Raw genomic sequence first — 13,759 nt, 5'->3', positions numbered from 1 at the left:
AATTGTATAAACATTGTAAAATTGTACACTACGATTTTATTATTATTAGTTTTTTTTTTTTTTTTTTTAATAGTTTTAAAATTAAATACATGAATTATTATATTATTTAAGTCGTTTCCTCTGTGGTTTGAACTCGAATTTCATTTTATACTAGAAACTTGGTAGATTAACATAAATAAATAGCAAAATTATCATTAAATATTGATCAAATACCTTCGGGCAGCGTATGCACGGGACACAAATAATTTTGTAAATTAAATATTAAAATATAATTAACATTTTGTATACCACGTTTCATTTAAAATATTACATAGAACAAATAATTATAACATTGAAACATATTATATCGAACGGAATAAAAAATAAATCTAGTTTTTCTTCTATTTTTATACTGGTTGAAATGGATATTGATTACCAAATGTTGTTTTTTCTTGATTTTTACCGATATTTGTCTGCGTTTACCAAAGCAAAGTATTTTGAAGTACTACATAATTACACATAAGTTGGTTCAGCAATCTCCCGTAAAGACAACAATAACAGCCTGCATCGTCCAACATATTCGATAATCATAATAATTATTGCTTTTATACGCGTGATTTTTGGAATTCGATAGGCTACAGTAATTGTATAAGAATCGCTCATAAAAAAATCACCCTCGTAAGTATAAATTTATATTATGCTTGTTTGTGGGCTAATGTTGTATGTGAAATGCACTAATACTAATTTACTAACACTATAACCGTCGTAGGAGGGGTTGGTCCATTAGAACTTGAGCATTTCTCACACACACACACACACACACGTACGCACATGTACTGGACAGTAAAAATAAAATCAAATATTTTTATCATCTAGTTCGTTATACACCGCGACAGGCATTATCTTCTTTTAAAAAACTATTCCGATAAGAACTTACAAAGGTGTTGGTATTTCGACTGCTTTTGAATGCTTTAACAAACTTTCGCTGACTTAAGTGACCTTCATTAGCTTCGTAACGTCAAGATATTATAAGATAAAAGTGTTTTATTTTTTATTTATATTTCTTAAGTAAAAATGTGATAACTGACTTATACGCAATAGCATCTAAGTAAACAATATAATATGAAATATATGCACGTCATAATAAGTTTCTGTGTTACTTAACCAAGTTAATTCTGTTCGAAAGTTTTCCGTGAAGTTGTATTTTTATCGTATACCTACAAATATATATATATATTATAATATTATAACATTATTGAGATTGTGTATAGATTTTTATTCAAATATACATAAACTATAATTCATGCGACATACATGCACTATAAAGTATAAAGTTTACTTCACATTTTATCGACCATGTTATGCTCATATTTCTACAGTATTATCTTGGAATAATTATGTTTAACTAAGATGTTAAAAAAGGTTTATTTATTCAATAATCAAAAAAGTATATAAAAAAATAAAATACATTTTTTTATTTTAAATATTAATTGATTTATAAATTAAAAATATAATTAGAAATATAATAAAGATTAAAAGTATTATTTTTTAATTAATTTATCTCAACGGAAATAATGAGCAATTTATAATAAATATTAATATTTAAAAAATAATATACATAATACATCAAATTATTATTTATTTACAAAATGTTCAAATTTATTATTCTCGTCAGATAAATTTCTAAAATGGAAAAATACTCCGTTACACGAAAAGTAAAAATATTAAATACAGCGAAACGTCAATAACTCGAAGAACTTTGTTCTCTATTAACTGTATTGAAGAATAAAAAATTAAAAGAGCTGGTCGTCAAAACCGGTTCAACAAAATATTTTGATTTTCGAACGATTGCAAAGGACGTTTCGAAAATATTACAAGTGAAGTCAAATAGCAACAAAAGATGTAATACACCTAAAATTCCGACTTATAAAACGTACCGTACATCGTACAATCAATAATAATAATCAATAATGTGTACATATTTTTTGAATTATATTTATTTATTTGTTTTGCTTTCGTCGACAACGTTACAACACGCATACCATTACATTACAAGTTACCAGTGTATACACGCGCATAAAAATAATCCGACTGCGGGCGACTCGTTTCGAAAGCAATATTATTGCATTTATCGGCGAATAATTCCGAGTTCGATTACAAGCTCGAGAGACGACCGTACGCTAAAGCTTCCTCCGGACTTGCGGCGGATTCGTCGCGCCCGCCCGTCGTCAGAAAACTGGTCGCCGTCGGTGTTCATTTAAAATCCTTCTTTCCGCTCCCCGTTCGGACGACGAACGTCACCGACACTACGCATTGCCGGGCCAAACGGCGTACGATCTATCAAATGATTAACGATCGATCGGAATTCGGCGGAGACGTCTTCGCCGGCGGCATAGTCGTGGCCGAGCCAAAGACTTTGTAAACAAATCTGCTCTTCGGACGGCGATTAATCGTGTCGTCTTCTTTCGGGAATTCGACGCGAGTCGTGCCCTGCGCACCCGTACGTCATGCGTTATACGTTTACGCGTGTGTGCGCGGTAGGTTTCTGACGGGCTCGTAATTTTTCGTCACCATCGCTCCTCGTTACGTGTATAGGATAAACACCCGAACGCGGTCTCCCGCGACGATTTTTTTTTTCCGGTTTATCCTCGACGATTTATTTATTTTTTGTGGTTTTTTTTTTTTTTTTTGTTTTGGCACACGTATTAAAAGGAAGAAGCCGCACGCGATAAAAGAAAACAATAAAATAAAATAAACGTATATACAATGTACATGTATATAATGTACGCGCGGGTTCGACGCGCGCGTGAAAGAGAAAAGACTGGGCAGTTGACGAAAAAAAAAAAAAAAAAATCCTCGTTAAAATTCTGCACGTATACCGTCGGCGAATAATAATGGCGAAACATTAACGACGGCGGCGACGAAAGGGTCCTTCTCCGCGCACGTCCGTCACCGCTGTACGACGCCCTATATATGGTCGACGGCCGACGACCGTTTGAATTATGAAAAAACGTCGTCGCCGCCGCCGCCGATCGGCCGGACGCGCGTTCAAATTCGCATTCGTTGTCACGTGCGCGCCCGTGTGCTCGACCTTCACAACCCGATGACATTGATTCGTCGTGCAACGAGTTTTTTTACTCTTATTTATTTATTTATTTCTCCCTCCCCTTCCGGACGAACCCGGGTCACCAGGGCAGAAAGAGCAGCTTCCCAGGGCTCCGCGCCCGAGCCCGTGCCTCTCGCGGGATTCGATAATCTGGTAAGCCTATGGTGCTGTTTTTAAAATCGAAAAACATGTACGCACCCCGTGTCATGTGAACATTTCCATTGTGTTTCAACTTTAAACTTGGATTTCGATCAGGTTTTTAGTCGGTTCCCGTGTTGCAGTACTAATGAACAACAATGTTTCGTTGACGTTTCAACGATAAAATATAATATCCATACCGAGGGAAAATGTTTTTACGCGAGTTATGTGTAATAAAAAAATATATATGATGCGAGTAACAAGCCGTCGGTAAAAAATGCCAGCGTCCCGCAAACCTCAAGCGCACGCCTGCGTGAACCGAACTCCCACAGGACTATAGGTGATCTCTTGTACATTTACAACTCGTACGCGGAACAGCTCACTCCTCCTACATGGACCTTATTAAATTAAGAGTTATTAAATCGTCGATCTCCGGCAACGAGTTGACCATAACATTATTGTTGTATACCTACATCGATGGGTGTGTGTAGCGTAGTACCTACGTAAATGATCGAACTCAGATTCCCTCGATCGAATATAATGTGACTTATTTTTGTTTGTTGATAACCTACGTCCTCAGATGTGCGACTCCCCCTCACCTACAAAAAAAAAAAAAAAACTAGTAATTTTTTTTGGGTAATCAACAATAAATAATCAAACGTCGATGGATTCTGGATGGTTTGAAAGAAAATGAAAATTCTCCATTGGAATTGCATCGAATGCACAAACCATCGAAAATGTTGAATTGTCGGAAATTTATGGGCGCATTCGAATTGCGTTCGAAAACGATATTTCGTGCAAGTTGCGTACGTGGTTTTTTCGCGACACGTCCTAGCTGCGTCCCAGATAATCGTTAAAAATTACTTATTTCCCTCCTTTCTTCCTTTTATAGACTGTAGAGAATCGATATTTTTTTATTAATGTTTTGATCAAAGATATGGTTTCATTGTTTTTAATTATCTGTCCGACTAATCGTTAATTTTAAATAATATAATGTAGACATACTCGTATGTATAGAATATTATGTCATAATTTACCTTTGTAAAAAATGTCATATACCTATTACGTCAACGAATTTTTCGATAATTAATTGATTTTATATAACGAATCATTGTATATTTTTCGATGTTAATCGGGTCTTAGTATTTCGAATTAAATCTTTTTCCATATCCTTTCGTCGTTTGTTAGTTGTTAACTTTTGGATTTTGAACTCGAAGAACTAAAATATGATTTTGCCATTTTCGTTTTTCATTAAATGTATTATTTTTATTTGTATTTAATCGAATAAGCTTTATACGTTTTGAACCCGACGACCTCTGAACGTTACCGCTTGAAAATGTTCGTAAGAACGATTTGCACTCGTTTACAATGCAAGTACTTCAATTGTTTGTCTTTCTCGCTAAACATTTTAAAGATCTAAAGATTACCCCCGTCGCGCAGTGCCAAGGTAACCGCATTGTTAACAATACGTGCGAAATTAATTTCCAAACAAACATTGGCAATATTGTTTGATAGGATTTACAGATGAGGTATTGATGAACGATAAGACTGGGCCAACTATAATTTATATTGATATTTAATATTTACGCGAGTATATCGCCAAACGAATTAAAATTGAATGGCAATTATTATTGCGTGCGCAACTCGAACGTGTTGTGAAAAAATCACGCACGCAGTCCGGTTGCACGGCGTATTTATTTATATTTTCCGTCGGCACAATCCGTTTGCGACCGTAAACAGTTGGGTGGATCGAGAAATTACCGGACTACTGCTATACACGTGTATAAACGTACGAATATTTGGACTGGCCCTACTTTTGGACAACTTTTGTACTCGACGGGTTATTGTTCAACGGTAATGTACGGAAAACTGTATGATGGAAAAGTATGTACATTATAATGTAAAAGGGGACTGAAAGGGTTGAAACAATAGAAAATTCGCGTCGGTCGGAACCCAACCTAACTTAATCATAAACGATTTCGTCTCGGACCGTTTTCCTCTGTATACCTTTTATATTATAATTATCAGTATAAAGATGCCGAACACGTCGGATTCGTATTAAAATACCTCACGGAAGAATATAATATTGGAATAGCGCGAGTGGGCGTAAAAAAAAATAGTTTGAGAAAGTTTTGTGCTCTTGTTCGACACAGAACGCAGATGACTCAAGGTCCAATGGGAATGGAAACAATTTAAGTTGTGGGATTAATCGTGATGTGTTGGTAACGTTAAGGGGAATTTTGTTAATATATAAATAAATGAACAAACAGCTTACACATAGAAATAAATAAACGCTTAGTCTGGAGTATTATTATATTTGTAAAGAACGACAAGTTTCGAATTTAAAAATTTATCATCCGGTAGGTTATTAAAATTTATTAGAATATTTTTAGAATTCTATTCTTCGACGAATAATAAATGTATAAAAATTTAACTTTCGTGAATGATGAACTATCGAATTTTAAGTTATCAGAATTCTATAGATGTAGGCTGGACATATGGTAAGAATAATTGCAATACATAAAATCTCGTTTTGGTTATAATGTTATTTAAAAAACTTGAAACTGAATACGTTGTTTCATCTTTCGGATTTTCAGGACATGAAAATTCTACTGAACTCATATGTACATAGACCAAATATACTGGCCGAACTAAAATTATCAATATATTAAATTAAACCATTGAAATAACACGCGAGAATACTATTTTAAATATCCTTCTCCTTCTACTTGTTCTTATTATAATATAATAGTTTAGTTATCACTTATGGTATAACAAAAAATTAATTTATATTCTTATTGCAAAAAAAAAAAAGATTAAAGTTTTATATTTATAAAAAAAAATCTTGATGGATGTTTAACGTGTACACAAAAAAGTCCTTACTAACCCATTATAACAGTTCACGTTTAAAAGAAAATAATAGCTTTTCTGTTACAATATTGCTCGGAAGTGTAATTTTAATATGTATTATGGTACAGTAATAATTTTTTTTATTCGAATAATCAAAAAACATATTTTAAGGGTAGATTAGTGAATACATTATACAAGTAGTCTTGTACTGGTGCGAAGAACACGTTATAATTAATTTCAGACTATATAATTACGGACGAACTAACAAATGAAAAATTGTGCACATCATTCATTGTTATTGAATTAATCGTTATTTAATTGATTTATTGTATCAAGCGTGGGAAATCAATGTCTATCAAACGACGTGCATACGAATAGTTCTATAAACAATTTGTGTCCAACAACACGTACGTGAAAAATAATATGCAAAACAAAAAGTTTACACGAAAATACGGTTACGCGTTTTCATCGCATGAAACATTATCCATCGATAAAAGTTCCGATTCGCTAAATAAATATACCAACAAATGCTTATAAAGAAACTATATCACAAGATATCCAATAATATGACTGTGTACGTTATTGCAGAACCCGCCCGTCCCTAACGCGCATGACCTCATTCAATCCGTATTCTTTGTATTAATTGTACTTGTTTTACTCGCATTTGGTATAACCACAATGCAACAGCGTGTGTTGAACGTTAAGAGGAGTAAACCGTTCGCGTAATGTTGTCAACTGTACACGCAAACCAGAATGGTGATTGAACGGAACAACGCGTTAAAGTCGACTGCCAAGTACGCATTGTCGTGGAATTTACTTCGATCTTTCCCAAATAAAATACATGCTATCTATCTTGAGCGCCATTTTACACGGTCGAAAAAAACGAGTCCAGCGGAGTTTTCGAATAGCTCAATCGCGCGAATTCTGCTCCATTCGAAAATCGAAATATATCTAAACAGACGAAACAGTTGAATCTAATATCTAGACCACGTGCATAATGTGAATTGTATACAATTCAATTGTTATGCGTTCCGTTTCCGAGAGCAAATACATTATAAGCGATGTGCACGGAATTCGTATACTGAAGTACGTACTCGAATTATCAATTCATATCATTTAAAAACATTAAATCCTGTTTCTTCTTGCAACGACGACTTATTTCTTATATAAACTTCTTGGACTCACGATTTAAAGTCATCATCGTTCAAACCTTTTTGATGGTGATAAATTTCGTTTTGCAAACATTTCCCGAGTTTCATCTTTTTCATATTGGCTACAATACAAAACTGGTTTTCGAAATCTCCTAGACCAGTGGACTTTACGTACTAAATGTCTGTAAAAGCGTAAACAATAAAAATAGTAACGAAAAGTTGAACGGTGAAAGTACCGAGGAAACGTACGTTGTTATTCTGTCAAAGGATTTTAAGTAAAGGGTTGAATACGTAAACGCGTAAACAAAAGACCCACGCGTTGCAGAAAATAGTATAAATCTTCTTTATACGTACATACGAGTGTTGTAAACGCGTAATGATGATGTACACCGGTCGAGTAGAATTATTACTCAGCTTTCAGGGTAAACCGGTCACTTATTGTGCCACAAACACATTGAAAACGACCGAGTTACAACCAAAATTAATTAAAAATCGGATATCAATGTACGCGTGATTTTATTGTAACATTTTCGTAAACTTGACTCGATATGAAAATAAAATTATTAACAATCAACAATCACGTTAAATTAATTTGTCATAAATTTAAATTTAAATTACTCGTGGTGCCTAACTTTTAAGAAACTTAATATTAATTATTTTTACATTGTGTAAACATTTGACGCGCCAAAATTCCATGTGTGACCAAACTCATGATGTCATGTTGGTCGCAAGAAAGGGGACTTCTCGTAAAATAAATACATTATTGTCTGCAGCTAATGCGAATGCTCAATATCTGATTGACGCAATTATAATGCTACACGATTATTTTACTGCATTATGAACACTCCGCGATTGTTCGTGACATTGATTTATGAAAAATGACGATTACAAAGATGTCAGCTATGTTTACGATACAGGATTATTTATTATTATAGTAGAATTTGTCGATACGTAGTTCTATTCTCTCCTATACGCCTACTCCGTTGTAGACCCGCGGTCCTAACAAGAAGTTGACATTTTCAGCGCTAAAATCGTACTCGAGATCTCACAATATTTATTATATTTATTTATTCTTAGTTCAATGGGATCAGAACTTTTACTGTAAAGAATGCTGTACACATAACTAAATCAATGCATAATAACTTAAAATATAATAAATAATTCGTACAACATTAACAATTATATTTGTATTATAATAAATATTTTGTTCATATGATTGTTTTAAATATAAAAGTTTTACGAAATGTATCAAAAAAATCAAAGGTAGTGGACACTATGTTTGCAACTTTCAGTTTTATAACTTCAAAAAAAATCATAACCGTTATTAGACTTAAAATATGGAATACCAATAATATCGTGACTTTAAAAACAATACAAGGGAATACGAAAGTTGATTTCAGTTATGAACACAGGATATACAACATTATAATATAATAAATCATACACGAACATAATGTCAATCAACAAGAATCTAAAGTTAATAAATTTTCCACTGATATATTATAGTTTCTGTAAATGAGTAAATTATTCACTAGGGTAATTATTTTTAAACAAATAAACTGGATGTTTTCTCGATCATATACAAAAGTGGATAAAGATCGATACCTGATTGTTGATCCAAATTCTAGAACAGATCGCAAATGATGATAACAAAGTGCTTTTATAGTAGTTAGATTTTTATATTCTTTCTATTTATAACAATTAACATTTTGTAAGATTCGTTAAAAATCATTTTATAATCTATTTAAAAAAAAAAAAATACATATCGAAACTCAAATGAACATTACATTATTATTACATTTTTTTTTTTTATTATTATTACATTATTTTGTGCATCACTGAAAAAATTCTACTTAAGGAAAGATAATTCAATGATTAGTTAAAAGTATTAGGATTTGTACTAGTAGGTGTACAAGCAACAATTTTATATTTATTATATTGCCCCGTTGACGAGGAAAGATTTACTTAAGTCGTAAGTATTATATTGACTGAGGAAATATTTTTTTTTTAAATTCAAACGCATAAATGTTCGGTCATATAATCGTTACGACCACCAACGGCACTTACAACCAGCCCCTCCCCCTCACACCGACAAATGCGTTCGTTTGACGAAATTGGACGGTCAAACGCAATCAGTGTCAAATCATATACCGTTGTGCGTTAACCGATCGCGCGTATAGCGTATTATGTATTCAGTGGTGGAGACGATGATGATGAGACGTCGGCAACGTTTTCGATCATCCGTTTGGGGGGGGGGGGGGGGGGGGGGCGGGGCACGCGGTGGCGCTCGGGGGGGGGGGGGGGGGGGGGGGGGGACGAACGAAATTCTCTTGCGCTGCGCGCCTAAACACGCGTTGGTTTTCGCGACGACAACACGCGATGACGCGAGGAGAAGATCGCGTACACCGAGCGCCTACAACGCACTCCGACAAACGTTTTCTATTTTTTTTTTTTTTTTTTTAATTTTTTTGTTTTTTTTTTTTTTTGTTTTTCCTCGTGACCTTTTTTTTTTCGAGATTTACACACGTTTAAAAGTGAAACGGGTTGCAGCAGCCGTGGCGGCAACAAATATAACGGAGACGCTCGAGCGCGATACAGAACGCGTCCTGTCATCTGCACCACCGGAAAATGTATGTTATTGTAGAAGCTATAGTTATTTTTTTTTCATCTTTCATCTAACGCGAAATTAATGTCGCGTTATACTCGCCCGCGGCGATGACCTGATCCTCCCCGTACACTAAAACATTAATAACAATAATAATGCTGTAACAATATTGAAACAATACGTCACAACAATACATAATGTCACGCTATTCCTGCTTCCGACCCTCGCGGCCCGATCGCTGTAGATAATCCGTACCGAATTAACTGCCAGTGAAATCGGCATTTCGCCGATGCACCCGGAAAGATTAATTGAAGACTCGGGAAACCGAGTAAAGGTCTATTCGCACGTGAACGGTCCGTATCCGTCTCGTCCGAATCCGTGAATTTATATCAGTCAAGAACAATGTTTTCGGCACTGATACGGAAACACTCGAAACATGTCTCCGATATGTGTATTGAATTTTTAATAATAATATTTTAAAACTATATTGAGACATTCGAAAGTGTTCACAGAATTTGGTCTCGTGATCTACTCGTTCATTGTATAATGTTGCGAATTCACCATCGATATTTGTTTTTTTCCCCATAAATAGTGAACCAAAGTTCGTTTCCTTTCATTTATTACATTTTTTTTTCTTTGCTACCGCTTCTTCTTCGTCTAGCAGTACTGCAATCATTACGAAAATCTCCAATTTCTAAATTCTCTATCTTGAAATAGGCGATATGATAGAACTACTCGACACGAATACTGTTCGTTACCGAATTCGCCTCTGAAATTGTTTGAATCGCGTAGACACGTGCACAGCGAAATATATCGGACGCCAGATGGTACGGATCAGAACAGGACATATATGAATCGAAAGTCACGAATACCGTCGGACACTGACCGGACACGGCACGGATACGGAACGGAAACGGACCGGACGCGTGTGAACAGACCTTCAGGACACCACGAGTGGCACTAGTCCCAATGTAACAGACAAATCATACCCTCGGAAAATATTACCGGGGGAGGAGAAGTTTTTACCCGGTACAATTATTCTAGGTTAACGTTACCTTCGATAAGATCCTGGGTTAATTATATCCCCTTCAGGGAGTAAGATTATCCTAGGAAAATTTTACCCCCCTGGTAAGAATATTCTAAAATGATCTTACCTTCCGATGCGAATTTACTAGGAATATTATACCTCGAAGAGGGTATGATTTTCCTAGAATATTTTTACCCTTCCCCCCATTCAGAGTTGGGCAAAAACAAATCAAAATAAATAATAAAAAATAAAAGCATGAATAACTAATTTATTTATGAATAAAGAATAATTTTTTATTTTGAATAGTTTTATTCGTGAATAAAACAATTATTCAGAATAAATTTATTCGTTAAAATCATGAATGATATTCATTTTTTTTAACTTATTTATTATACTAATCGCAATCATATGAGCGTGAATTGTGCCTTATCAAGACCTAAATTTTGGTAACTAAATAGGTTACTAGCAGAAAACTATTCTAGAAATGTTATCACCTTTGGCGTTTTTACATTAATCTTTGTAGATATATCAGTAAATTACCAAACAAATTTTTACGTACATTTCACATAATTCAACACTTTAATAATAATTAATGATTAAATAATAATTCAAGTAATAACAACAATAATAACAATTTGTAGCAATAATTATAACAATTATCGTTATAGTAACTATAATAACGTATGTGTATCAAGAATAATAACATATATATATTATTTAAGTCTAAATAATAAGTTTATTATTATTATACATCGTTATTTAGGATTTAAATTTATTATTTATATGGTTATAGGGAATAACGAATAACGAATAATAATACAAATTAAGATAATGAATAAAAATAAAAATCAATAATAAAATTAAGAATAAATCAATGAAGAATAATTTTTTATTCAAATAATCAATCGAATAATATTTTATTCGACTAATACCTAACTCTGCCTCCAGTACAATATTCCTAGGACTTAATTACGTTCTAAAAATACTGCACGAATAAAATAATTATTTTTTTAAGTGATCTTTTTTTTAATGTAAAGACATTGGTGTAGGTATAAACGTTATTTTATTAATAAAATTTGCTTTTTCTCCATCCTGTTATCTACTTAAAATAATTTTTGACCATTTTACTTTACAAGTTTATTTAATTTTTATATTAATATTTACGTATAAATGAGACATTTCAAAAATGTTTTAATTCGATAGATCGTTTTTAAATCAACTGTGAAAATCTAAGTTATTTCGACTGCCAAATAAACCAGTTAATTTAAAAAGTTTATTAGAAAATAAAGTAACTAGATAAGTTATAAGTTTAAAAAAAATTAGCTTTTTAGCTAGTTAATGTCCACCTTTGTTGCACGCACGCCGCGCTGTCCGGACCCAGTGGACGACGTGTGAAAGTTGGAAATCGATTTTATACGTAACGTAATCGGTAGAGCTGACTAATGCGTGCCCGTTGAAGACATCGTCGCAACGGGTTCTATCTACGGAAATCCAGGACACGAATGCATTGACCACGTGGCGTATGGATGATGGGAACTGAATCCGAAAACTGTTGGCGTGACACAACAATTACAGAAAAATAAATCAAAACCAATCGAGTTGTCATCATCGTGCCCATAAACGTAGTATAATAAATGGCCGATATTGATCTATTGGAAAAGTAATTTTTAAGCCGGCGCGTGGCACATCAAAGGTAAACCTATATACGCAGTCTTGCCATCAACGTATCAATTATTGTTTATGCCGGTCGGAGTAGATTATAATCGTTAAAGATAGCTATGGGAAAAATTACACCGAATGTGTTGGCAAATGAGTGCTCAAAAATAAAAAAAATAAAAAACCATGTCATGAATATCGTCGATTTAATAACACATATTGTTCGATTCATTGCGCAAAAATTACTAACTACAAGAATTACTAATATTTATTAATTTATTTTCGAATTTAACAATAAAAAATAATTGTTCTGAATTCTACGTGATCTAAAGATTCTCTATTCCAACTTCGGTTTATCTATAGTAACTCGAACAATTATATTAAAAAGCAGAATATATTAATGATTTTTTTTCAACAGAAAAATCGATTTCCCTCCGATGGGACTTCTTAAATATCAGTAAATTATAAACACTCGTACGCAATCGTTTTTATATGGTTATTTAGTTACGGCCACCAATACCGAAAACTTTCCGTTTGATCGTAGAATTTCAAGCGTGATCATAGGCATGCTCAGATTTAAGTTTGGGGCGTGCTAGAGAAAAATTAACTAATCTGATGATTGGGATAAGGGCAATCCCCCCATCAAATTTTATCACCTTTCAATATTATGTAATACAAAAAATAATTAATTCTATACACAGTTTTTAAATTAGTATTCATAATTATATCAATTAGTTAAATATCATACACTCCAAAAAAGTGTATGTAACCATTTTGTCGATGATTTTCTTACTTCATTCTCCTATGTAGAACTATTACAACAGAATCAAATGGTTAGAGAATAAATAATATCAGTATAAATGTATTAATAATTAATTAATTATTATTAATTAACGGTATATACTATATATCACAGAGTTATGTTGATTTTTGTAACTATAGAATACAATTTTCGATTAATTCCCAAGCACACCGGGTACGTCTATGAGCGTGATACGATTCTGCATTAAGAATGGATCCAAATAGAAAAAATAACAAAAGTTACAGAAAGTAAAGATTTCCCGATTATAAGGCCGCGTTCAGTTTTCGATTCGAATAAATGATAAATTAATAATTTATAAATCGTAATCTCACATATTACATACTGTAGCAAGAGACCCAAGAAATAAACGGAAAATAAATAAACCTTAGACAACGTGTCACACACACACACACACACACACACACACACACACACACACACACAC

At 33.4% G+C, this 13,759-nt stretch overlaps 1 protein-coding gene across 7 annotated transcripts in view; it reads left to right on the top strand.

The window, feature by feature from the left end:
• LOC112692512 (cardioacceleratory peptide receptor) overlaps window positions 1–13,759 on the top strand; it is a 342,250-nt gene that overhangs the window by 268,413 nt on the left and 60,078 nt on the right. Inside the window, exon 1 of one of the 7 annotated variants that reach the window (XM_025567192.1) lies at window positions 9,584–9,854. The exons of the other annotated variants lie outside the window; for them this stretch is intronic. The gene's annotated coding sequence lies outside the window, so the exon portion shown is untranslated. Of the gene's footprint in view, window positions 1–9,583; window positions 9,855–13,759 lie in introns of those variants that run through there. 7 annotated transcript variants of the gene reach the window in all.

The sequence above is a fragment of the Sipha flava genome, unplaced genomic scaffold (genome assembly GCF_003268045.1).
Source record: "Sipha flava isolate LNK unplaced genomic scaffold, YSA_version1 74_pilon_pilon, whole genome shotgun sequence".
Lineage (NCBI taxonomy): Eukaryota > Metazoa > Arthropoda > Insecta > Hemiptera > Aphididae > Sipha > Sipha flava.
Note: the sequence above shows the minus strand (reverse complement) of the source record. Positions and strands in the feature narration are given on the sequence as shown.